This window comes from Perognathus longimembris, chromosome 6 (assembly GCF_023159225.1).
Source record: "Perognathus longimembris pacificus isolate PPM17 chromosome 6, ASM2315922v1, whole genome shotgun sequence".
NCBI classification, from domain to species: domain Eukaryota; kingdom Metazoa; phylum Chordata; class Mammalia; order Rodentia; family Heteromyidae; genus Perognathus; species Perognathus longimembris.
This window is the reverse complement of record NC_063166.1, coordinates 27,088,012-27,114,437: the sequence shown is the minus strand read 5'-3', so window position 1 is coordinate 27,114,437 and position 26,426 is coordinate 27,088,012. Positions and strand designations below refer to the sequence as shown.

General features: G+C 40.5%; 1 protein-coding gene and 1 long non-coding RNA gene across 12 annotated transcripts in view; both read left to right on the top strand.

Annotated features, from left to right (window-relative positions):
* Positions 1 to 26,426, top strand: part of Phactr1 (phosphatase and actin regulator 1) — a 432,942-nt gene that overhangs the window by 273,234 nt on the left and 133,282 nt on the right. The window lies entirely within an intron of this gene.
* Positions 1,463 to 25,026, top strand: LOC125353023. The gene is made up of 3 exons (XR_007211237.1): positions 1,463 to 1,590; positions 10,083 to 10,093; positions 25,014 to 25,026. It is a non-coding gene; the product is annotated as an uncharacterized LOC125353023 (long non-coding RNA).

Genomic DNA, 26,426 nt, shown 5'->3' with positions numbered 1-26,426 from the left:
AAAAAAAAAAATGAGCATGGAAGCCTGCTTTTAGACACACACAGTGCCAGAGCTAGGAGTTATCCCTGGTTTTCTTAGGTTCCAACAAGTAGATTCATTAAATCATTTCCTCTCCTCTCTGAATCACAGTGGAGTGAACTGACACAATGATCCCGAGGAAGTGTTCCATCCTGTTTCCCTTGGCAAGTCATGGGCAAAAATACACATGACAGAAAAAGCCATGCCTTAGGGACAGGGTCAGTATGGCCAAAGTCTTCATCTGAAAAGCTATGGCAAATCAGAGGATCAAAAAGAGAAGATTCATAAGTAGAATGACCCATGTGCTTCAAATACATGTCTCATAAAGCAGAGTGCAGTTACTATTGAAGCCAGATAGAAAGTATAAAACAGACTTGAGCCAGGCAAAGCACAGTGTCGTCACCCTATACACAGCCATAGAAATAGAAGTTCTCCAAACCAGTTTTGTTTCCACAAACAGAAGTACCTACTCTCTTTCAAGAGAAAATTGAGTCCACTGGAACATTAGAATACGCCCCCCCACACACACACCTCTACTATTTCAGTGACATGAATTCAGGGTCATTGAATCCCTTTGCTTCTTTCCAGAATTAGATTTCTTTTTTATCTCCAGTCTTCAACGTCCTCTCCATGTTTTCACCTCCTCTCCTGCACTCTTTGGCTAAATGCCTTGATTGGAAATTCTGCTCCAGTGCTAACATATTCTACCAGCACCATATTCTGTCTTCAGTCAGCATGTCTTACTCTCCAAAAATCTTGGTTACTTCTGTCTCCATTTCTACTTTGCCCCTTCCAAGCCCTCCAGAGGGCTCAGTGTGCATTTGTGACAGTTGCTTCTTACTAGACCATGAGAAAATCCCCTTTGACTCTCCGTGAGCACTGCTCTGTTGAACTTACTATTCTTTATTCTTCCTCCACTGTCTAGTCATGCTTTTCACCATGATATGGTAGATGAATCATAAGTTATGTCTTGCAATGACTGTTGTAGACACCTTAGTTTGTATATCCAACCATGTTTTCACAACAGAATCACCCACTGCTGCATCTTTCAAAATGTATCCTACTTGTTAAATGATAGGTGACTGTAGTTCTCTTCCATTATCTCTCCTTTCCTGCTAGAATTTATTTATCTCATGCAAAGCTCAGATGTCTCCTGGGTTCATCCAGTTTGATCACTGTTTGCTGTCTTCTATCTAAGCAGCAGCACTGGATTCAGCTCCCCTTACAGGTCTAACCTGTGCCCTGAACAATAGAACCAGGCACTGGACTCCTCTTACAGATCTAACCTTAGCAGATGGTAGAACCAACCTTAGGCCGAATTCAAAATAAGGATTGTCTGAGTCCACTTCCTGTTGCTAATCACACAATCCCATAGACCCAACAAGTTATAAAGAAAAGACGTTTAAGCCAGGTATGGTAGCTTGTGCTCATAATCTTAGCTACTTGGGTGGTGAAATTTGGAAGGGTAGTAGTTTGAGACCAGCTCCCCTTCAAAAAAAGTAGGAGGTCCTATCTGAAAAATCACTAAAGCACAAAGGACTAGAGTAGTAGCTCCAGTGGTAGAACAAAAAGGTCAAGAGGCCACGTCTGGTAATGGCTTTCTTAGTGACATATTCCCAAGGCAGCAGAGGAAATCACATGGTAGAAGGCAGGAAGTGCTCAAAAGATAGACCAAACTGACTTTTTACATAAGAACTATTTTCAAGACAACCTTTTAAGCTGTAGCTCATTAATTCATTAATTATATGAACTCAGTGGTATAGACACCTCCTAATGATCTACCTGGGTGTAACCTCCTAATGTCTCATGAATGAGGATTAATGTTATGTTGTGGGTTGTAAGGGATCCACCATTGTAAGGTTGTATACACCAAATGTTTCCTTTTTACCCAGACAGACCTCAGACTTGCTGTCCAGAAGCATCCAGACTCTAAAATGAGTCACTGGGAGAATACTTCTGAATTAGGTCTCAACATTATATCTAGGTCCAGTCCAGTTACAGATGCACTTCCTATTTCTTCTGTTGCTTTTTAATCTAGATGTTAATTGCTCTGGATTTCCCGTGTCCCTTCAGAAATCTTTGGCTATTTCTCTTTAGTTTTGTTTCATTCAAACCTAATAGTTATTACTTAATATACATTAATAGTACCAATACTGCCGTGGGCTCTTTATGCCTCAGTGATTTTGTGAAATGGTTTCTCCTAATATGTGGTTTATTTTTTTATTTTATTTATTTATTTTTGCCAGTCCTAGGCCTTGGACTCAGGGTCTGAGCACTGTCCCTGGCTTCTTTTTGCACAAGGCTAGCACTCTGCCACTTGAGCCACAGTGACACTTCTGGCCGCTTTCTATATATGTGGGGCTGAGGAATCGAACTCAGGGTTTCATGTATACGAGGCGAGCACTTTACCACTAGACCATATTCCCAGCCCCCTAATATGTGGTTTATCTGTGAGGATGATGAGACGTAGGAAGGGTCAGCAAATTCCCAAAGCATCACACAGCAAGTTGAAACACTAGGACAAAGCATGCTGGGCTTTCCCAAAACATCACTTTTACAGATGATTTGAAATCATGATGTATAAAAAGGTTATTATATACAAACATCTGGGCAGGTAAGTTTTCAGCACACTTGTCTTCAGAAAGCTGATTGTAGTAGGAATGCAGGAAAGAATAGAGATAGGTTTTGGTGATTTCAGTGGCTTATGCTTGGGAAAGGTAACTATATGATGTGTGTTAACTTGTCTACTAAAAAGATGAGGTAGCCAAGTGGGTGGCTCATGTCTGTAATTCTAGTGACTCAGGAAGCTGAGATCTGAGGATCATGGTTCAAAGCTAGCCCAGGCAGGAAAGAAAGTTCATGAGATTCTTGCTCTCCAATAACCTCCCAAAGCCAAAAAGTGGAGCTGTGGCTTGAGTGATAGAGCACTAGCCTTGAGCCAAAAACAGCTCAAGGACAACACACAATCTCTGACTTCAAGCCCCAAGATCAGCACACACACACGCACGCGCACGCACACGCACACGCACACGCACACACACACACACACACACATTTGTGCTTGTTTTTGTTGGCTTCCTTGTTATGGTGTAGGAGACACAGAAATGACATTAAACAATCAATTACAAGTTGAGGTTTTGCAATTCCACTAAATATTTAGTCATTGGAATGTAGAGAAAAATAGACCATGAAGCTTCCCATGAATCAAGTAGTTATTAATCATTAGTTTTAAAGGCCAGCTTCTCTTTATCAGCCTGAGGAAGTGCTGAAGCTAAGTGATGTGGGCATAGAAAGTGAGTGAGATATTCCTGGAATGGCAAGAGTGAAAGAAGGCATTGTGCATCAAGCTGGGCTGAGCTGTTTGAGCCTGGCTGGGAGGCTGGGGGAGTGGGGGGGGGGGGGAACCTCACATGGCCCCAGGACTTTTCCTGTGTAATCACAATGGGTGATAATTAAGGGCAAGCAGTGAGAAGCCTTTGTGTATAGAAGCTAGAGGAGCTCTAATGACGCCCAGATGAGATATAATTGGGGCACAGAAGACACTTGTAACATTCACTGTATTTTTGTTCTCAAACTAACCAAGTGTGAGATTCTAAAGGAAAGACTGTCTTTTTCTCTGCAATACTAACATTTTTGTGTTCTCAAAAAAAAAAGCTATTGGTCCCCCCCATATTGTGAAGTTCACAGTCTCTGGCTTGTTTGGGCGAGGGGGGAGGATATGGAAGGCTCTGTTAATGCAGCCAAAGTTGCTTGCTGTCATTACTTTCCCCCCCAAAAAAGATCTTTTAATACTTTCCAGTGTATAGGAAAGGGATTGCTTAACATCATAATTTGAACATCATGATCATTACATTTCCAAATGTTTCCATGAAGACTATATTGAAACAACCATGAACTAACTATAATCCTGCAGTTTCACACTTACATATTGCTATGTAATAAAAGTCATACAATTTGTCTAGTGTAGCACAAAACTATCTCATGCATGGACAGCTGGGGATGTTCATTGCAAGAAGATTTGCTATTACCACAAGGCTGAGCATCACCTGCCCAACGAGTGAATGACTGGAACATCATCAGTGATCTCAGTGATCTGGGACAGATGTTTAGAGATATTAAAAAAAAAAAAAAGTGTCTTCTCCTACCAGCCACGTCAGTGTCCAAAAAAATACCAGTGGGTTCTTGGATGTTGAATTCCACCTGTGTCATAACTAAGTATCTCTAAGTCACTTCATTTGTTCATTTCTACCTACATGGCTATTACTGTCCTAATGTTGTATGGAGATTCTAAACAGAAAACTTGAGGATTAAAAAAAAAATTATAGATTCTATTAAAGCTTGAATGTAGAGATAAATCATCCTCAATGCTGACACTCATAAATTATGATTATACATATTTGCTTTCGTAATTTCACATAGATGAAATCAAAACATAAATACACATCTCTCTTGCTTTAGTTTTGTATTTAACATGATGTAGTAATAGAAACTTCTGCTCATGTCCAGCAGTTCCCTTCCCAACATGAGTTATTGTAACCCCACCACAAACATCTGTGTGGGTAGCATTGCTTTCTTTAGGGTGTTTTCTTTGGGATAGAGACTTGGTTCAGGGGTGCATTGGTGTGTGAAATAGCTCTGTGGCCTTTGCTTATGAGAAGGTGGTGATAATTTTCACCACCTGTGATGTGGAGAGTAATGACTTCACACTCAGCGGGGAAGGGATGGAGTTGTGTGGTGGTGTGAAGTGAAAGTTATTAGTGAGAAATCATGCAAGGGCGGTGAGATTTTCCCCAGGGATTCCAATGGTGGACTACAGTGGCTCACAGAAGGTGGGATCCTTGGCCCCAATGTGGACTGATTTTTTTTTCTCCTTTGTAACTTATTACCAACTCCAGGTGTGAATGTTACAGAAGTCCAATCCACTGAAATTTAAACATTTTTCCAATCATAATAACAGAACTTCAGTAAGTGAGAGAACTTAACATTAAGACTTAGTTGAAAGCTACTTGGATAGCTTCACCAATCTAAAGCCCATAACAGGAATAATTGTTTACAAATGGTCACTGATAATAGGATTCCTAAGAAAGGAAACACAGGCAGAAATAAATTAACTCTTTCCTAATAACTTTAAAGTGAGGTATGTGAATATTAGAATTATATTAGCCAATCACGCAATGACTTTTGGAAAGACACAGTAAAAGCTAGAACCACAGTCATTACTGCATCAGCACATTTTTTTAGACAGGAAAAACACTTGAGAGAAGTAGCCAAGAAGGGACCAACTACAGGATGTTTGGGGTTTTTTAAATCATAATAGGAACTACAGACTCTATAGACTATAGGTTTTAAACAGAGAAATGGGGGAGTTCATATTTCTAATTAAAAACACATTGTCTGGACAATGGATATGAACCAGAAAATAAAAAAAGGAAGACATGCCATATGTGCATGTACGTACGTATCTATATGTATATGTATACATATGCATATACATACATGTATAAGTGTAGGTATATATGTGTGTAATATATATAGTCTTGACATCATGGATAATTTAGGAAACACACATTTTGTAAGATACCATTTTCAGATAGCTTGGAAATTGACTGGGACACAACTATTGTCATATAATATTGCCCACAGCAGTAACCATGGTGCAGGCTTTTTTGGCATCCAGTATGACAAGAATGACCAAAATGGTAAATGCTCTTACATTGACTTTGCAATGTAGCAACCTAGCAAAGAATGGTAAAGCAAAGAAGAAAACACTGAAAAAATATAATACATTGCAAAGTTCTAAATTTAAAGGTGTGGTTCAGGCAATAGAGCACCAGCTAACTAGAGAAAGTATTAGATACCGAGTTCAAATCCTGGTCTTAGACCAAAAAATGTTAAGTTCCAAATATGAAGAAAAGCATGTCAAGAAGAAATTATGAATGGTCAGGAATTCCACAGTATGCTTGCAGAGGCACAATGAGATGGGTGTACAAGGTCATTTATCGCAGCATGTTTATAGTAGCAAAAATGTTGGGAGTAGGATAAATAACATAAGTGGGGGATGGGTTTATAAATCACAGCTGTCCTACACCATGGAGAACCAGTGGGCTAGAAAACAGTGCAAGGAAGATTTATATCTTCAGTCACAGAGAAAGCCTTAGGTACATAGTTAAATGAAAAAAGCAGAATGAAATGTACAACAGTATGTATGTTAAGTTACTGTTGGTGTCCATTTGAAATAATAGATTATGTATATTATATACAGAGGCAAAATGCACTATTATAGTTATTTATGGATATATTTATATATAGATATATTTAAATGGGTATATAGATATATTTACATTCTAAAAATAGTAGTGCCTTTTGCCTATATATTTTTCTGCAAAAAAAAATATGGAAGAAACATTTCAGTGTGTGATGGTCTTTGGGAAACTGACCTGGATATTCAAATTAAAATTACTTAAATGATTTTCTCATTGAATTTCAGCCATATATAGACTTTGCCTAATTTAATCTTGATTTTTCACATATGTTACCTATGTGTCATCACCCTTCCATGCTTTTTGCATCTGTGTAAATAAACCATTAACCATCACAAACTCATGAACACCAGCTCTATTTTATTCCCATTTTTATGACAGAGCAACTGTGGCCCAAAGAGGCTAAGCAACTTTCTCAGAGGTTGAGTAGCATAGCTTTCAAAGAGCAGAAGGAAAACTAGGCATGGTGGCCCACACCTGTAGTCTCAGCACTCAGGAGGCTAAGGCAAGAGAATCATGAATTTGAAACCTGCACGACATACCAAGTTTGAGGTCAGCCTGGGCTACAGTGACACCCTAACTCAAAGCCACAACAAGAATGATGGGCACCAGTGGTTTGTGCCTATAATCCTGGCTACTCAGGAGGCTGAGATAAGAGAATCAAGGTTTGGGGCCAGCCTGAGCAAAAGGTCTGCAAGATTCCATCTCCGATTAACTAGCAAAAACCCAGGCTGGAGGTATGGCACAAGTGGTAGAGTACTAGCTGTAAGCAAGCAAGCTGAGCAGGAGTTCAAGGCCTTGAGTTCAAACCCTAGAACAAACAAGAAAAGGAAAGGAGGAGGATTTGAACTGTAATAGTCTAGCATTCCATTCCATTATGCTTTTACTTAATTATTTTTTATTATTCATAAGTCAAACAGGAAGCCTTGTCATAGACTTTTCTTTTGTGCCAGGCTTGGGGCTGGAACTCAGGGTCTGGGTGCCATCCCTGAACTTTTATGCTCTTTTTTTGCTAGTACTCTACCACTTGAGTCACAACTCTATTTCCAGCTCTATGGTAGTTAATTGGAACTCAGAGTCTCATGAACTTTCCTGCCTGGGCTAGCTGTGAACTTGATCCTTAAATCTCAACCTCCTGAGTAGTGAGGATTACAGGCATGAACCACTGTCACACAGCCGAATGACCTTTTTTTTTTTTTTTTTGGCCAGTCCTGGGGCTTGAACTCAGGGCCTGGGCACTGTCTCTGAGCTTCTTTTGCTCAAGGCTAGCACTCTACCATTTAAGCCACAGCGCCACTTCTGGATTTTTCTGTTTATATGGTACTGAGGAATCAAACCCAGGGCTTCATGCATGCTAGGCAAACACTCTACCACTAAGCCACATGCCTAGCCCCCAAATAAGGTCTTCTTAATGGCCCATATATCTAATGGGTGCCTCTTTTTCTGGCACAGAGTTTGTTCAGGTTTCTTCTGACCATTCTGAAGACATTTCATAGGGGGGAAAGACTGCCCTCCTGTAATATGGGTTTTAAATGCCCCCACGAGCCCATGGGGTGACGCCTGAGATGTTATTGGAGAGATGTGGAACTTTCAAAGAGGGAAGAAGTTAGGTCCTTAAAGGTGTGTCCCTGAAGGGGCTATTGGGACCCTTCCAGCTCCTATTTCTTCTTGCTTTCCTCCCAGTATGAGTGGAGCAGATTCTCCTGTCTGTCATATGCCCCACCATGATATACTGCCTCAGTCCCTTCCCAAAAGCAACAGGATCATTTAACCATGGAAACAAAACTTCCAAAACTGGAGCCAAAAGAAAGCTTTCCTAAGCTGATTTGCCTCAGGTCTTTTGTCACAATGATGGAAAGCTAACACTTTCTGCTTGGAACTCCTCCTCCTTTTTCAGCCCTGATTTTGTTTTCTGTAAGGAAATTATTCTCATAGGATTAACTGTAAGAATTATTGTTTTGTCCTGTGCTGTAAACCGTATGAGACCAGGCATGGGCTAGAACACATTCATGGCTCTTTTCTTCTGTGATCTGAAGCTGTAAAATCCCATCCCTGGCTCCCAAATGTGCTATTGCAGAGCAGTTTGCAGTTCAAGGTCATATGCCAAGGGACCTTTCTGGCTTCTGACTCACAGCATCAGGCTGGGAAAACAAAATATGGTGAGTCAAAGCTAGATCCTAGTCCCAAGTGATTAGGTTTATACAGTTAAGAATCCTTTCTTTCTAAAATTATGTTATGAAATGATAGTTGTATTGATGAGAAGTACCTTCTTAGCAATAAATTAGGAAACAATGAAAAGGAGCCAGCTTCCTTCCTTCCTTCCTTCCTTCCTTCCTTCTTTCCTTCCTTCCTTCCTTCCATCCTTCCTTCCTTCCTTCCTTCCTTCCTTCCTTCCTACCTTTCCTCCTTCCTACCTTATGTTACTAACAGCTCACATTACCCCATTATTCCTTGTGCATTTCTCCTGAAAATGCCTTTTTCATCAACCACATGCCCCAAATCTCCTAAATACCATACAGAGAAAATTAAGAGCTTTAAAAGATAGTCACTCACACTGAGTACACACACTTGTGGAAGGAACAGAACTAACAACCAATAATTAGAAGGCTGAGAGCTAAGTGAACCTGAGGTACATATGCTAGGCTCTAGAAGGACAAACTAGGTGATTCTTGGATTGTTTGACTTTAGTTGTGAGTGATGATTCCTGGGCAGGGAAATGACCCCAGGTCTCCATTGGGAAATACTAATGCTTTGGGTTGTTGTATCCCTTGTCTGTTCCACTGATAAGCCAATAGGTGACCCCTGGCAATGTAGGCACGGGAGGGCTGTCTAGAGATAGAGGAAAATGCTGTAGATCCTGCCTGCTGCAGTATCACATTCACAGTCTTCCAGAGATTCAACATATGGTCTTGCTATGCTTTGTAAGAATCCATTTTGTACTTGCAGAACACTTAGACCTTAAGTTAGATGCTAGAGCACAAAGTTGACAAACTACAACTCCTTACTATGAGATGTGGTGCACTTGAAGCCGAAGCAAAGGATTCTGAATGGACTTTGCCTTCAGGAAAGGTCGTTCCAGAAGGAATGATAAAAGGAGCTTATACTAGCACTAGCTGGAGTTACTGAATACTTAATGTGCCAGGTGCTGTCCTAAATGAGGTTCATACGCTTGTATTTAAATCTGTGGTGTAATTCTCACCATATCTCCATGAGGTATCGTAACCCTGAGCCTGCAGCTAGGGACACCAAAACACAGGTGTGTGAAAAGTGTCCAGTGCTATGTCTGAGTGAATCGGGAGCTGGGATGGGCCTGGTTCGTGGGCTTCCACAGCCTGCAGGCCTCACCTTGGTCCCAAGGCTGGCGTCCTTGCAGAATGGCCAAGGTTCTGACTGAGTGCATTTGGGGAGAGGACTTTCTGGACACAGCCAGTGGGATCCCCTAGAAAAGGGAAGTTAGGGATGCTTTTTGGAGGTGTGACATGTGTCATAATAGCTAAGTGCTGGGAGAGAAAAGTTGGGCTAGAACTGTGGGAAGTTGTCAAGTGGGGCTTTTGTTCCACTGGAGGCTTTTGAGCAAGGAGATGATAGATTCACACCTGGCCTTCCGGTGACTCACTCATAGTTACAGATATAACAAAGGAGGGGGACAGTGGGGAACCTGGCAGGGGAGGCCAGTTAGGAGGTTTTACAACACTCTAGCAGAGAGAGCTAATTGGAGTTTGGATGAGGTGCTGGCATCAAAAGTGACAAGAAGAAGAAAGAGAAGAGATATAGAGGAGGTAGAAATGGCAGGCCCTAGGAAAGAAAATATAAGAGTGATGGAACAAAGATACAGAATGCTCAGCAGCTTGAACCGTGTTAATTCATGACTGGTAGTTAGGAGTGGAGATGTGTTGAATTGAGGAGATCAGAAATGGTTATTGTTTCTGACAAATAGCCTTGCTAGAGTTTGGATCTCCAATGTCCTGCAAGGGCTTGATTGCCAGCCTAAGTTGCTGTTGAGAACTGTTAACTTGAAGTGAAGTCTGACTGGAAGAAGAAGGTGACTGGGAGTGTGCCCTTGATGAGAGCATTTAGACCCCAAGGCACTTCTCCTCTTTCTCTCTTTACTAGCCAGAAGGGTGAGCAGGCCTCCTGGACCACACACTCCTACCATGTGTATTGCTCTGTCACAGAACACTTCTGATACCAATTATTTTGAGCCAGAAACAACATAAAGCTGCCTCTCTCAAATTATATCACAGTGACAGAAAGATGACCAATACAAGCCCTCCTGGCCAGGACAGCCCCACCACACAGGCCAGATTGCATCATGTCTCAAAGGGAGATGGAATAGCTTTAATCCACTGAGAAGTTATATGAGTTTCCTAAGGCTGGCTCCTTCTAGGCTATCAGGGAGAATCAATTCTATGCCTTGCTTCTGCTGTGTCTTAGTTTGCTGGAAGTTTTCATCACTTCTTATTTGTAGCTGCATCATACTGATACCAGCGCATTCATCTGTTGTCTTTCCTAGGTAAGTGTCTGTTCTACTCTTTGTAAAGATACCAGTCATATTGTACTAGCGATTCTTCCATCATGATTTCATGCTAATGTAAGTAGTGACATCTTTAATAGCACTATGTCCTAATCTGGTCATAGGCGGCGATCTTGGGAATTAGAAAAGCTGAATGTAAATTTTGATACAGTTCGGCCCATGGTAGCTGCGCATGAGTTAAAGGCGTATTGCCGTCAAAAGATAACCACACTTCTCTGCCCTTTGCTTAGGCATATCTTGGAGGCCTGTCAGCAACTTATTATTGGCTTCAAAACTGCTACCAAGTTAGTGGAGCTGAGGTCCATTGGCTACTTGTTGTTAAGACTTGCATATTTTTAGGCAGCCAGAGAAGTTCAGGGCATAAATTATTGCCATCTCTAGAGAACAAGTAACTCTCCCTCCAATTAGATCTTCCAGCAACAAGAAGTAGATCCCTAGCTAGTAATACAGGTGTGTTGGCTGGAAAGCTCTCCTTTTGCATTCAACTACTCAAGAGAAAGAATAGGTCCGAGCCTAAGCTAGGGTACCCAGGTTGTTCAAGTTCAGATTATATCCTAAATGTGGTACCCAATCAGAAGTGGCTTGTGTCCATTTTGCTCTGGTGTGGGCTTCTTCCTTGTCAGTAACATAGCTTCACTTTGTTTTGTTTTGTTGTTTTAACTTGAGTTTTCTTCTTGGGAAATGGATTATATCACCAGCTGAAAGGGAATTACATCTTCCAACAAAATATAATTGGAAACAACCTAACTTTTCCAAATTTATTTTTATCCTTAACAAGCTTCTAGCTGTTGTGTCCAAGTAGAGTCAGAGAAAAACACATTTGAAATCAAGGTACAAGGACCTTCCTCATGGGGAAAAAAAAATACTTGTTCAAGAAAACCTGGACTGGATTCTGTGTGTGAAATGGCTGGGGTTTAGGTTTGGGATGGATGGATGCCCATGAGTAGAATGAAAGTTCTGCCCTGAGCATTTATAATTCACATGCAGTCCTTCCCTAAATAGCTCTTTAGTGCTCGTGCATTTTCATGTGGGCCTATTTACATTCACACCCCATTTGTATGATCTGCCAGTGCTGGGTGGAGGCTGATAGCTGAAAACCTTTTTCCTTCACTTCCAGTTTTCATTGCCTTTCCAATCTCTGTAGCCTTGAAAATGAGCTTTGCTGAGCTTCTCATTAATTTTTCACCCCTCTCGCTGTGGGAGACTCACAGATTTGCAGTGCTAGGTTTGCAGGCCAAAGAATACTTGGCAAAGCCACCCTTGCATCCAGCAGTAAGTTTCAGAAATATACCTTCAGGGATTTTGACAAGTAAAATGCCCAGGACTTGCTTGCGCTCTCTAATTAATGGGGTTTCCAAGAGCCCTTGAGAAACTTCCATGGTGTCCTAATAGCAGCATATGCCACCAGCCACTCTTTCTTTTTTAATTGGATGTTAAATTAAGAGTAGCAGGGCAATATACTAGCAGTGTCACTGGTGGAACTCTAACCAGCAATATGACCTTGGAGAAAGGAGTTCACCTTTTTGAACTTTGATCATTTCATCTTCAAGATGTGTGTCTTAAATCTAGACCATCTCTAGGTTTCTGTTCCATCTAACTTTCCTCTCATGTTGACAGTGGGCAGATATTCTTCTCTACAAAGAAAAGCCATTTAACAAGACTTCCTTGTCACCACTGTTTGTCTACCCAAGACCAAAATCTGTGTGTTGGGAGACTAAAAAACTTACCTGAACCTGCTTTATGTAAGATATACACCATATGGGAAATCCTCTGCTTAACATAGCTCTGTACGCAGCTCTCTATCATGACTTTGGATAATGTCTCTTGACCTTGGATACTGTCTTCTCTTCTTCCCACTGACCCTCTCATCCCACACCAGCACACTCCTGCTTTATAAGATTTGAATGCATTTCTTCAGGGCCCTTTGAAAAGGTCGTTGCAAGTTCTGGAGTTCAGGGTTTTGTAGGGCAAGCAGTGCCAGAGACATCTGTAATGAGACTGGATCCTGGTGAGCCATGAACATTCTCAGCTGGAAAATTAACCTTATCAAAACTTTTATTTGACTGGTTGAATTGGAACTGAGATGTGTACTTGGGTCAGAGTAGAGAAGACTCTCACTGATTACTTTTTTACTTACCAGCCAAATCAATAGTACACTCAATTACTTTCTGCACAGGTCTTCTAAAATGAGATTACTTTCTGAATATAGGAGATAGCCTTCCAAGAACTAGCTATTCAGAGGTGCCATGAACCAAACAGGAGAGGGAAGCTGATTGCATCCACCTAGTATGACCAGTATCTGCTGTCTGGCAGTAATTGTCTTAGATGTGAACCCTGGATCAGGAGTCAGAAATGATGTCTTTGTCAAACAAGCCCTTGCTTTAATCTTTGAGACAATAAATGGTACCATAAGAGAGAAAAATAGGTAAACAAAACCCAGTAGAAGAAAAAAAAAGTGTTAGGATTAAGTAGTACAATAGTAATTGAATTTCCCCCACCTAAATTCGGTGTCATATTTGGTGAGAACTTTTTATACAAGAAAATGTTTTTCATAGTTTGTTTTTATGACTAATAGAAAACCAAGGGAATAATTAGGATGAGCTAACTAGAAGATTATTTTAAGGAAGCTACAGCAGACATTTAAAGAACGGACCATTTGTTACATCAACATTGAGTTAGAATGTGTTGAGTAACAAGTATGTAATTCCTGGGAGCAGAGTACAGTGTTTGAGATGTTGAATACGGAAACTCTAAGGATATGACTCTTTTTGTGTACCTCCAAAGCTGGGAAATGAAACAGAGTTAAATCAATACCTGCTGTGAGTGGAGCTCTATCACTACATGAGTCCTTGAAACTTAACCCTGTTGTATTTCTCAAAAGGGGTTCTCTTTAGAGATGAACTAAGAAAACTCCCTTAGAGTTTGTTTACCTCATCCATGAAGTGAAAGGTTCATAACAGATCGTTTCAGAGGGCCCTGCCTGCCCTAATATCCTTCGGTTTTATATCAGTACATTTGGAAAGAAGATTATTCAGTACTTTCTCAGTTGTATTTATATAGAATAACAATGGAAACAGTAAGTACAGAACTCTATTACCAAACTATCTCTCTGTGTACAATGCCCTCCCAAACTGCTGCTCCTGGATATGATTACTTGAAAGAACTACATAATGTTGTCTAAAGGGTTAGTTAAATAAGAAGCCAAACAAGGACATGGTTTGTCTGTTCCAAGGCTATCAAGAACATAGAAGTATAATTACAAATGGTGTCCCTCTTTGTCACATTGGTTTCTTTCACAGTTTGACAGCACACATTCTTGATAGCAAGAGCAGTTCTTCATATTTAGCCAAAAACAAAAATTATCATGGCCAAGATGAAGAGGTGTGGGCACAGACTCTTGGGGTGTCCAGATGGTCTCCCTCACTACCTTCTCCACAGTGTTCTACCTCCTACTTGTGGTTAGCATGAGCCTCTCATCCTTTTCATTCTCTCTTCCCTTTATTCTCTCCTCTCTGTTTACCTTCTCCACAGTGGCCCCACTGGCCCCAGTGGGCACCACTTGGCACCAAAGGCAGCCGCTCAAGATGGCCAATAGCATGCATGCATTGTATGGCTTCCATGCGCTGTTAATTCACAATTATGCATGCAGGCCAACCATCATTTCAAGTGTGATAAAGATAGGCTGTGACCATAAGAATCTAAAAGAGTACACATCAAAGTGATAATCCCTAGAAGAAATGAGGGGAATATAATTTAGGACAAAGATGTTTGGTTTTGATTGGATTGGATTTGCGTTTGAGACAGGCTCTTTCCAAGTATTTCAGGCTGGCATTGAATCCCCAATCCTCTGGTCTCTACCTCCCAAGGACTGATTATGAGCATCACCGTCACACCTGGCAACGTTCAGAAGTTTCGAAGTGAACATCTGTTTCATGGATTAAAGAATAAATTCAGCCTAACAGTAATAAGCCTTTAGAATTGACTTAGACATAAATATAGTGCATATCAAATGCGAATAAAAATATAGCTAAAGCAAGAAATAGAGGGAGTTTTGCACATGTATTCGTTAGGAAACAAAAAATTGAAAGGGCTCAACGTTTATAGATCAGAAAACAATGAAGCAATGAGTGAATCCATGAAACCGAAAAGCAGTTATTGGAAAAGACCTCTAAAATAAAACGTCAAAGTAATCACCTGAAAGGCCACACTTTTTTTAAATGCTAGGAAAGAATATAGTGGTTTTCCATTCATGAAAGAATGAAACTGAGGACAATTTTATGCCCAGATTTGAAAATTCTAAGGTTAAAAAGACAGTTTCATAGAAAATAATACACATTGCTGCGATAGGTACTGGTAGAAATGGAAAAGCTGAATGGCCTATAACCAGTATTCAGGACTTAAATCAGGAGTTTCAGAAACTTTATTCTTCCTGAAACTTTCTATTTAAATGTTATTTACCTAGGGTAAAAGTTATCCATTTTTATTTATAGATCTATGAGTTTTTATAAATAGATATAAAACCCTCATCACAACCAATGCCCAGAGAGCTTTCATGCCTGAAAATTTGCTCATGTCCTTCCTCTCTTTGTTTGGTTCTTTTTCTCACCCCAGGCTCCAGACATTTGATCTGTTTTCTTCACCTAGAATTTGGTCTGTTTGGAAATGTGGTAGAAATACCCATAGCATATAGCCTTTTGAGGATGCATTTTGGATGCATCCATGTTACAATGAATATCTGTAGTTCATTCCTTTTTCTTGTCAAGTAATATTCTATTATGTGGGTATTCCATAGTTCATGTATTCAGCAGTAAAAGACTTGGGGTTTTTCAAGTTTGGGCCTATCCTATACAAATATGTTTTCATTGCAGTAGGGTGAATACCTGGGAATAAAATTTCTAAGTATGGGTTTTTATTGATTATTTTGGAGTTGGAGTTTCAAGGAATTTGCTGCCTGGACTGGGCTGGGCTCAAATTGGAATGCTCTGTATCTTCTGCCTCTGAAGTAATCAGGATCATAGGTGTAAGGAACCAATACCCAGTAGAATTTAGACATCTCTAACTCTGTAGAGTGTACCTCCAGAAGACACACATTGGATGGTAAATCATCAATGGCAACGAGGAGGACTCATTCTCATCACCCCTGTTTCACATAGTTCTGGATGTTTGGCCCAGAAAAATGAGACATGAGAAAGCAAAAAGCAATCTACATCCAGGACAAATCTGGAAGGTCTGGCAGCATAGCTGTGAATGTACATTAATGAATTGTCAATAAGTAGGATTCATATTGCACAGTTAAGAGTAATTAGAAAACATAATTTTTTTCAGAGACTCTATTCTTGACAGCCCTAAATAAAATAAAAAACCAAAAAAAGCCAAATATACACAAGAAAATCTCAATGCTTAGTTGCTATATAATTGACTCTCCATTTTATCCTTAACAGCTTTGCCTCTTCATAGTGCCTCCTAGGAGAAATTTAATCTGTCCTTATACCATCTGACTCCTGCACAACTATCTGTACCTGGGTGACTATTCCTCTATGCCTGTATTGATCCATTCTGGGTTTACTTTAGCCATTTGTACATTAATAGTACAAGGAAGTTTCATTGTGACAATTTCATAAATGTGTACAGTGTACTCTAAGCAAGTTCACTTCTTTGTTGTAGTCTCTTAAACCTATACTAAGTAATTACTGTACTGGAGACACTTCTTTTGACTTGTTTCCATTTAACAAATTTCCTTTTATAGATGGGGGCGGGCGGGGGTTGGGGGTGAGGAATCCTCCGCAGAATGTCCTCAAGAGCTCACTAAACACAGATCAGATACTCTTAGTTTTGATTCCTTTCTTTTTTTCTCTCTCTCACATTTGATTCTCATACTTTTGGACTTCTCCATGGTCATCCTGAAAAGAACCTTTCTCAAGTCAATGACATTTAAATAACTCTCCTGTCTACAGGAAAGCTGGGAGTGCATTGCAATAGACAATAAAATATTCTTCATGTGCTCTCAAGAGCAGAGATACCATGCTATTCAGCTTTGTATCCTCTGAGCCTAACCGTCTTGCCAATTATATTTTTGTAATGGTTTATGCAACACTTCAAACACTCAGAATGCCGAGCAATTTATTTTAGATTCCCAGGAGTAGTTAGGAGCTGCTTTGTCTGGTTCTTCTCCTCTCACCATCCCTGTCATGTGTCACTCCCTAAAGGGATTACCACTAATGAAAGAACAATTGCAGTTCATCCTCACTTAGCTCTTTCATTCCTTTCATCCCACCCTAGACCCATCCCCTACCACAGAAGCTTCTAAGTTGTGCTGTGGACCCCCAATCTGTCAGCTGCTAAAGCTTCCTCCCTGGAAGTAATTTGCCATTTGGAAGGAAATCAGGGGTTCCCGGTACCCAGAATATGGTTTTGAAAAGGGATGTGAGTTCCTGGCAGGCACACACTCTGCTCACACATCTCACCTTGTTTCCATGTATGGAGGCCTGAGCTACAGGGAAAGTTCATGCTACCCAGCTCAGGGAGGCTTTTGTGTGTCTAAGTGTACAGCCAGGAATAGTCAATGTGGAGAAACCTAACACATTCATTATCCTGACACAGTCATTTTTTCAGTAGAATCATAATGTCTAAGAACTTAAAGAGGCTGGGAATATGGCCTAGTGGCAAGAGTGTTTGCCTCATATGCATGAAGCCCTGGGTTCAATTACCCAGCACCACATATATAGAAAATGGCCAGAGGTGTCACTGTGGCTCAAGTGGCAGAGTACTAGCCTTGAGCAAAAAGAAGCCAGGGACAGTGCTCAGGCCCTAAGTCCAAGGCCCAGGACTGGAAAAGAAGAAGAAGAAGAACTTAAAGATACCTTCAAAAATAATCTTGTCCAAATTTTTCATTAGATCAGGAAACCAAGACCCAAGTAAATGAACTGACCCACAGATAGTCATGCACCTGGGTTAGTATTAGGTGAGTTAGACACAGTAAACCAGTTTCCTGCTCCTGGCTGGTTTTTTACCTTCCCTTTTCTCAGCTATACCCTATGGGTTCTCTGACCAGCATTCTTGGTTACTGGAGAATGAAACTGTCAAACTGGATCCACAGTGGAACAACCTCTTGTGGAAAGGGCAGAGGAAAATGCCACTCCACAACTAGCTGCATCTCCATCACCTTGAGCCTCTCCTCCTCAGGCAATAAATTCCTTGTGATGAATAGGAAAGGCCATTTAGCATCAAAGGAGCAACACTGGGTTGTCAGGTCAGGTGAAGTGACAGAAGCCTGTTCCATAGAAGGAAGCAGTGTGACATTGCTGCCATCTATCTCCCCACTTTCATCTCTTCCAAGATCCCTTCCTTGGAACCCACTGAGTCCACTGTACCAAGCCCCACATGGAATCTTAGGTCTCTATCCTTTGCCCTTGAATTCTTCAACTTTATACTATACCAATTTTGTTTGGGAATGAAGCACGAAGAAAAGGTGGAAATACTTTGGGGGTATTTTCCTTTTCAATTTTTTCCCCAGTGCTGGGGCTTAAACTCAGGGCCTGAGCACTGTCCCTGGCTTCTTTTTGCTCTAGGCTAGCACTCTACCATTTGAGCCACAGCACCACTTCTGGCTTTTTCTATGTATGTGGTACTGAGGAATTGAACCCAGGGCTTCATGTATGCGAGTCAAGCACTCTACCACTAGGCCATATTACCAGCTCCTTTTCATTTTTTTACATATATTTTGTTTCTTTAACAAATATTTTCTCAGTAGTTTGCTTTCACAGTCTAAAGGCTTTATTTACATTTATAATTTTTTGTAACTTTACAATGGTATGGAAACAACCTGCATGCAGCAGAAACTTCACTTCTGATTTGGAGTTTAACTGTTTTCCCAGGCTAGCAATATGTAGTCAGATCATCTCTCACAGATGCTGGGGTGTAGCAGCATTTGTCACAAATCTTGTGGTCACAGCTCCACACGAGCCCTGCTGCAATCACTCTTGCAGGAGTGGGGATCACCCAGCCCTAGGACCATATAAGGTCTAAGACAGGACAGGTGTAATGCTTCTCATTGGCTGCTCATGACCTGTCCTCCTGTATTGATAATTTTTTATGGCCAACAAATGATGTCATAAATATGCAGGTAGCCTTTGGCAGAAATAAGCCTCCCTCCCCCTCCTAGAGTGCTGCGGTGCTAAGCTGTGATGCTAGTGGTGGGTAGTGAATGAAATGCAATTTTTTTAAAATTTATTTTTGCTGGTTCTGGGGCTTGAACTCTAGGCCTGAGTGCTGTCCCTGAGATTTTTTGTGCTCAAAGCTAGTGCTCTACCACTTGAGCCACAGTGCTACTTCCAGCCTTTATTTTTTGAATAGTTTATCGGACATAAGTGTCTCATGGACATTCCTGCCTAGACTGACTTTGAACCATGATCCTCAGATCTCAGCCTCCTGAGTACCTAGTATTACAGGCATGAGCCACCAATGCATTTTTAACTTACGATATTTTTAGTGTTTGGTTCTGTTACCCTACTGTAAGTCCAGGAGTATGTATGCCAGATTTGTTTGCTGCATCCTGGTGATGTAGAATGGTGAAAATGGCAGGCAATGTCCCTACTCACAAGGTACTTCCAGTCTTATGGGAGGTAATCATATGGGAATCTTCAAGAGGGAAAGGAAGTGGCCCCTGACAGAGGCCCCTAGCACTGGGGACACTGTTAGCCAACTAGGATGCCTTTTTACTGCCCACACATAGCCGAAGATTTTCACTGAGAACAGAATGAACTACAGCTTGAGTGGTTCAAGCAGGAAGACACTCCTTTATTTTAAACATTTTGGAATAGGAAACGGGTGTCTAAGAGATTCTGAAATATCTCTATCTGCTAGTCTTTAAAAATAGACCTGCTGGCTATGGAGTTTAGCCACGGTCTTATTTGTGTCTGTGAGTGATAAACTGAGGAAGAGTCAGCCTAGGACTTTACATGGTTGACAGATGCTTAGTGATATTAGTCTGTATTACCCACACTGCTGTTTAGACCGAGAACCACAAGGTTCAAAACTGGTATTAGGTTTATAAACTGAGGGCAAGCTAGAAGTAAATTAAAAGCACCTATTTTTATTGCACCTAGTTTTTAGTACATTAATGAGAAGAAGAAGAAGAATATCTTCTGAGCTATACAGTTTCATGTGCATAAATTTTTGCCGTAGCTTAAGGTCTGATAGTATTCAGGTCTGTGGAGTCAGAAGAATATCAAATGTACTCAGGTCTATACAGTGAGACATACGGCAGATGGTTAGGAAGGAATATCATTCAGATTATCCAGAGCTGTCGCAGCATTTCAGTTCTGGCCAGCATGCCCACAAAGCACGATGAGAAGAAAACAGCACTTGTGTTGCACATTTCAGACCAATTTAGTTTACAGCTCTAGCCTACACCATGATGAGCCCAGCTTTCCTCAAATGAGGCATTCAGAAGATTGCTAACAAGGACTCCAGACTCAAGTGAATTCCTCTCAGGTGGTTGACTCATCTGTGATCCATCCTGTATCATCAGTAGTGGGTTTGTGTCTAATTCATCTAATGATGTTATGCTTATGAATAAAGTACTTACGTTCAACCAACACAAAATACTAAACATTGCTTCAATTCTAAGAACTGAAGTTAAAATAGTCCAACAGCTAGATAGGTTCAGTTTATTGGTAGAATCTGATTTTTGAAGAGCTATTCTTTTATTTTAAAGTTAGAAAAAAAAATGTTCCATGAAAAAAAAAGGAGAGGTACCCAAAACTCTAAGACCACCCAAAGACTTGAATAAATGGAGCGTGTAGGGTGAAGATAAAGAGTGGAAGAAGGAAGTGAGCTTAGAACCATAATTGATATTAAACTTCATCAACTCAAGAGTTACCTTAAAGTTTTCTGTTAGACACTGAAGCTAACTGGTAACCCATCTAAAGAAAGAATCACATTTTGCTCCATTGGCTTAACATATTTCCTATTCTGTGTTAAGTGGATAGGCACCATAGAGATTTGGGAAACCAGGAAGATAGAAGGTTTCCTGGTTGGTGTGTAGTTTCTTTTAACTGTGTTCTTTCCAGTAGCTGAGCTCTGAATCACAGCTGGCAATGATGCTTTTCTCCTTCACACTGTCTATTTTTGTTTCAACCTCATCCCCACACACAATACTAGCTTGACTTTTTCTGCCACTGGATTCAGGCAGCCTACAGGGGTTAAAATGAGAATGTTTCCAACCCACATTTTTGTTCTTTTTGCTTTTTCCCTCTATGGCCAACACATTTTACTGGATGGGAAGCAAGTTGAAAACTAAAGGAAATATAAACTAGATCCTTTCTTTTCTACTCCCTGGTATTAATGCTGGCATGGGGGAAAGGGGGTGGCCAAACAAGGGATTAATTTATTCGCAAGAGTCCCTAAAGATAAAAGTGAAACTGCTCTTCTGATTAGAGATTAAACCAATGCCTCAGATCTGTCAAATATATAGGCTAAGTAGAAATTACTTAGAAAGCTCTTAGAAGCAAAGCTTTAGGAAGTCTTCTTCCAAATATTTCTATTTTTACTCTCTAAATTTAGGCAAATCGGGGACTGGGAGCAAACCTCATAAGAGAGAGTACCCTCCTAGCAAGCTTGAGGATCTGAATTCAAACCCTACTGTTGCCAACATTTTTTTCATAGGGAAATTTATTTGGGAAGCTTCTCAGGGAAGCAAATCCAATCTTGGTTACTGGATGGATATAGATTGATATTGCTAATTAAACTTGAGGGCTTGGATGTTAGATCTAAAATAGAAACATACACATAACATGGGATTATATGCATCGACAGACAACCCAACTGACCAAAGGTTGTGTACCTAGGAGAGGAGTCCATCAGTGCAACTCCTTCAAACAACTAATGAATGATTTAGCAAGATGAATACTAGGAAGCTGAAACATATTTAAGGGAGAAGGTTAATGAGATGAGGCGGTTCACAAATGGGGGGCAGAAGAGTGAGGAAATGCAGTCTTTATATTCAATGCATACTATGTGAAAATTGGACAACATAACTTGAGGGTAAGGGCTGAGATGGGGAAAGATGAAGGAGAAGGATGGAAGAGGTAACATTGAACAAGATGCATTGTACTTGTAATTTGACTTCTGAAATTGCAACACCTCTGTCCAACTACTTAATAAAAGTAAATAGATATTTTTAAAAGAAAAGAAAGCAAGAAAAGACAAAGGCAAAAGACTTAACAAAATTGGGAAATAGAAGCTTATGAAGAAATATCAGCAGTCTTCGTTTTCATCTTGCTTTTAAAACTACTCTAAGTTTGGAAATGAATCAGTATTGTAACTAACTTGTTTACAAAACAAAACTAAGTTACATTTAGGGAGGCTCCCTGTTTACAGAGGTTCTGAAAAAAAATACCAGTTACAGAGGGTCTGGAAAAAATACCAGATAAGATTGAGTCTTTTCTCTGATCTGAATTGGATATAGTCTCTATTCCATAGACGTATGGTTTCTCACTGCCATCAGCCATGGCCTCTGGAATTCTGAGATCTTTTATTGTCTTGCACAAAATAGGAAAAATAAAGCAAAGATGGTATATAAAAAAAGAATAGCAAGAGGATTGTTTTGCTTGATGGTGCTGGTATTAAACCCAAGGCTTCTATCATGCAGAACTCTACCACAGAGCTACATTCTCAATCCAAAGTACCTAAAGGCTGACATGCATTGGAAAGAATCAATCTGTTGGGCTTTTTTTTTTTTTTTTTTTTTTTTACAATCAGCTTCTCTGTTACTGGAAACATTTAATAAGGTAGGAGGGAAATGATTGGAAACTGAGTTTCCCATAACTGCAAAATGTAAGTCTAGCTTACAGAATGAAGTTAACTCCTTCAAACGCATATGGTTGCAGACTTCAGTTTGAATTCTTTAGGCTCTGCTGGTGTTCTAGCTCAGGAATCTTGGCTCCAAATGTCTAAATTGTCTCCACAATTTCTTTTTGTTTCCTGACAAATGCAAAGCATTGTACTTATTAAATATGGATTTATTTTTCAGAAAAATATTATTTGCAGTGATGTAATGAATCCATGCCTAGGCCTTCCTGACAGTCCCTTCTCACCACCTCTCCCCTCTAGTGCCACCACAAATACCATAAAGGACTGATTTTCCTCTAAAATAGTTTAAGCTATCTGTAGTAGAATTCTGAGGTTTTTATTTTCTTGTTTGTTAGAACAGAGGGAAAACTCCTGTGTTTTTTAGGCATGCAAAACCATTTGACTGCATACAAGAAGACAAAATTAAGGTTGAAGAACCAGATTGAGCACCAAGTAGTTAACAACCCAATTCCTATTGTAGTCCAGCTGTCAACCCACAGCCTCAATGGGCTCTGACTCTGCCCTTAGCCACCATGTGTTTCTCCAATGTGATGAGATACTGTGTGAACTACACAGCAAACTTCTACTAACCCGATGAGATGGTGTTAGGCTACTTCAGTAAAGGCTATCAACACATTGCCCAGCTTTCTCTTTACTGTGATAGTATATATGCTTATGTGCTTATGTTTTCATGGGGAAGAGGAAAAGGTACACATTTTAAAGTTAGCGCCTGCCTCAAAGACAGTCATCTAAGTTCTCAGCATTGTGGATGGTGGTAAAGTAAACAAGGTGGCAGGTGTAGTGTTTGTTCTAAGGGGGATTATTTTACTCTGCTCAGCTTATAATAGCAATATTCAAGCAAGCAAATACTGATTGGATTATGAAACCCTGGTGAGGAGGAGTTAATAGCCATGTAATAAGCGTCGCACACATACACATGCTGTAGAGGAGAAAAGACACCTTTCTTTGCTCATTGTGGGATTCATGGCTGATGCTCTTGTAACGAAAGACAGATGAATGAACAAAAGAAAAGCATGGACACTGATTTAGATAAAATTGTATGCGACACAGGAGCTTTCAGAGATGAAGAACCAAAGCTTAACAAGCAAATTTAATATATTGTTGTAAAGTGAATCGTCATGGAAAAACATTTTAAGAATTAAGAAGTCTTATTTAATGCTAGTAATTTATTTTGAGAATTTGTAAAAAGAGAATTACAGCCCCAAATATGTGGTCAAAATGTTGAGGGTTTGTTGTTTTTTTTTTTTTTTTTAGAAATATGCAATTTCCAGTCCTTGAACTTGAAATATACTTGCCTGCAGTAGATAGTAGATAAGTCAAAGCCAATGGCGATATACTGTTCTGTAATGATTAGAGAGTAAGGTTTGTCAAGTCCCCACTCCCCTCCAGACTCTTCCTCCCTCTCCCTCCACCCGCACCAATGCACTGTGTTCATTTCATTATTCCTTTTCTCTCCCATTCTGCAGGGACATTCTTGTTCTTCCTATCTGGGGAAGACCATCCTCATGTCATGAGCTGACTGGTTGGCTGGTGTTTAGTACAAACTGCCTTCACTAAACTGTGTGGTCATTAGCTTCAGGAAATCCTTCCTCTATAGATCCAAACTAATCAGTGGATAGTCAGCTCCAAGTCTCAGATCACTTCCTCCTGGTCTGAGGCAAGGGGCAAAGTAAATTGGGGGTAGGGAAAAGTGGCCTAATGGTAGTCTATGCATGTGTAAGATGTCCACAAGGTGTGTTCAGAAAAATGGTGGCATTTGTATGGATTGATATCAAAGGCTCACTCATCATACACTGTGCATGGTTAATGGCTTCAGAGAGTTTAAACAAAACCATCTCTCAGTTCCTGAAGCATAACTAGAGTGATATATCCATTATGACCTTAGAAATATTGTCTATTGCAAAGCTATTAGAAATAATCACTAGGGCTGGGGATATAGCCAAGTGGCAAGAGTGCCTGCCTCGGATACACGAGGCCCTAGGTTCGATTCCCCAGCACCACATACACAGAAAACGGCCAGAAGCGGCGCTGTGGCTCAAGTGGCAGAGTGCTAGCCTTGAGCGGGAAGAAGCCAGGGACAGTGCTCAGGCCCTGAGTCCAAGGCCCAGGACTGGCCAAAAAAAAAAAAAAAAGAAATAATCACTAAGCTAGGAGGCCTCTAAAACTGTTGATAAAGACAAGTAACTACAACTAGTTTAACTTGCCCCTCCATTTCAAAAAGATTTGCAAAGATAATCAAAAGTATTCCAGTTCCTCCCACTCCTTTTCGGTAAAATATATTTTTAATAAAAATGTTATTTATGACAAAAACAGAGGGTAGATTGACTGAGAAAACACCAGCAGTTCTCTAATTATGTAGCCCAGAGTTGTGTGGTCAGAAAATGATGGATGTAGAATTCAGTGCATTGACAGTTTGTCATCATTGATCCAAGCAGCACATGGGTTGACAATGGAGAAGTGTGTAGAAATGGTATGATGTACTCACATGCAGAAAGTATGGTACCACAGTGCCTGAACAGGTAGGAAAGGATATCTCTGAAGAGATTTTTTTTTTCTTTTGCCAGTCCTGGGGCTTGAACTCTGGGTCTTGGCACTGTCCCTGAGCTTTTGTTCAAGGCAAGGAAGGACTCTATCACTTGAGCCACAGTGCCACTTTGGGCTTTTTTGAAAGTGGTTTATTGGAGATAGGGAGTCTCACAGAGTTTCTTGTTTGGCCTGGCTTCCAACCACATTCCTCAGATCTCAGCCTCCTGAGTAGCTAAGATCACAGGCCTGAGCCACAGATGCCCAGCTCTGAAGAGATGTTTTTAAAAATCTGAAACTGGATCTGTGACTCAAATGGTAAAATACTAGCTTTGAGTATCAAAGCTCAGGGACAGTGCCCAGGCCTTTAGTTCAAGCCCTAGAACCTGTACCCCCCCCCCCCCCAAAAAAAAGAGGAGGAGAAAAAGGAGGAGGAGAAGGAAGAGGAGGAAGAGGAGGAGGAGGAGGAGGGACTGACTTAACATTTACAATTTAGAATGTCAGTCTCAAACTCAGTGAAAAGAGCTGGGGCCATGCATGCACAAGCCTGATGTGACAATCAGCACAAAGCCCAGGGGAGGAGCTATGGGAGCAACCACATACTATAAAAACGGCCCTCCCAAAGGATTCCATTGAACTCCTTTTGAGGAGTTCTCTCCGAATGGAGAGTCTCGCTACTTTTTTGCATGGCTTTCCTTTCACTTTCAAATAATCTTACTCCGATTACAAAGAAAAATAACAAAAACAAAAATAAAACCTCTTTTGGCCGCAGAGACCCTCCCTACCCAAGGAGGAACTTCCCTGGGTAAAGCCAGATTCTTAGGGTACCAGCTTTCCCTGGGGTGTTCCTGCAGCCCACTGGGCTGTTAGCATTCTTGTATTGCTCATTGACCCAGACTTTCACCTCTGCAATTAGTGGCACTTTTCTGTTGTTCCTAAGGGCAAAACAGTTGCCAAGTATTTAGCAATCAGCTTCTAACAAGCCCCATGCAATGAGCTATTGATTGGGCTAGAGAAAAAACAAGTACAATTAAGTTTCAGACTAATCATCAGAATTCAACATTGACCAAGTTGTACTGGGGTGTCACTAAAATCCCACTTCTTGGCTCAGAACAAGGGAATTTCTAGATTTGGGTAGTAGTAGGTCATGGGTAGCATGAAAAAGAATGGTTCTGCAATTTGGAATTCTGAAGAACCAAAAATATAACCCACAAAGTTTA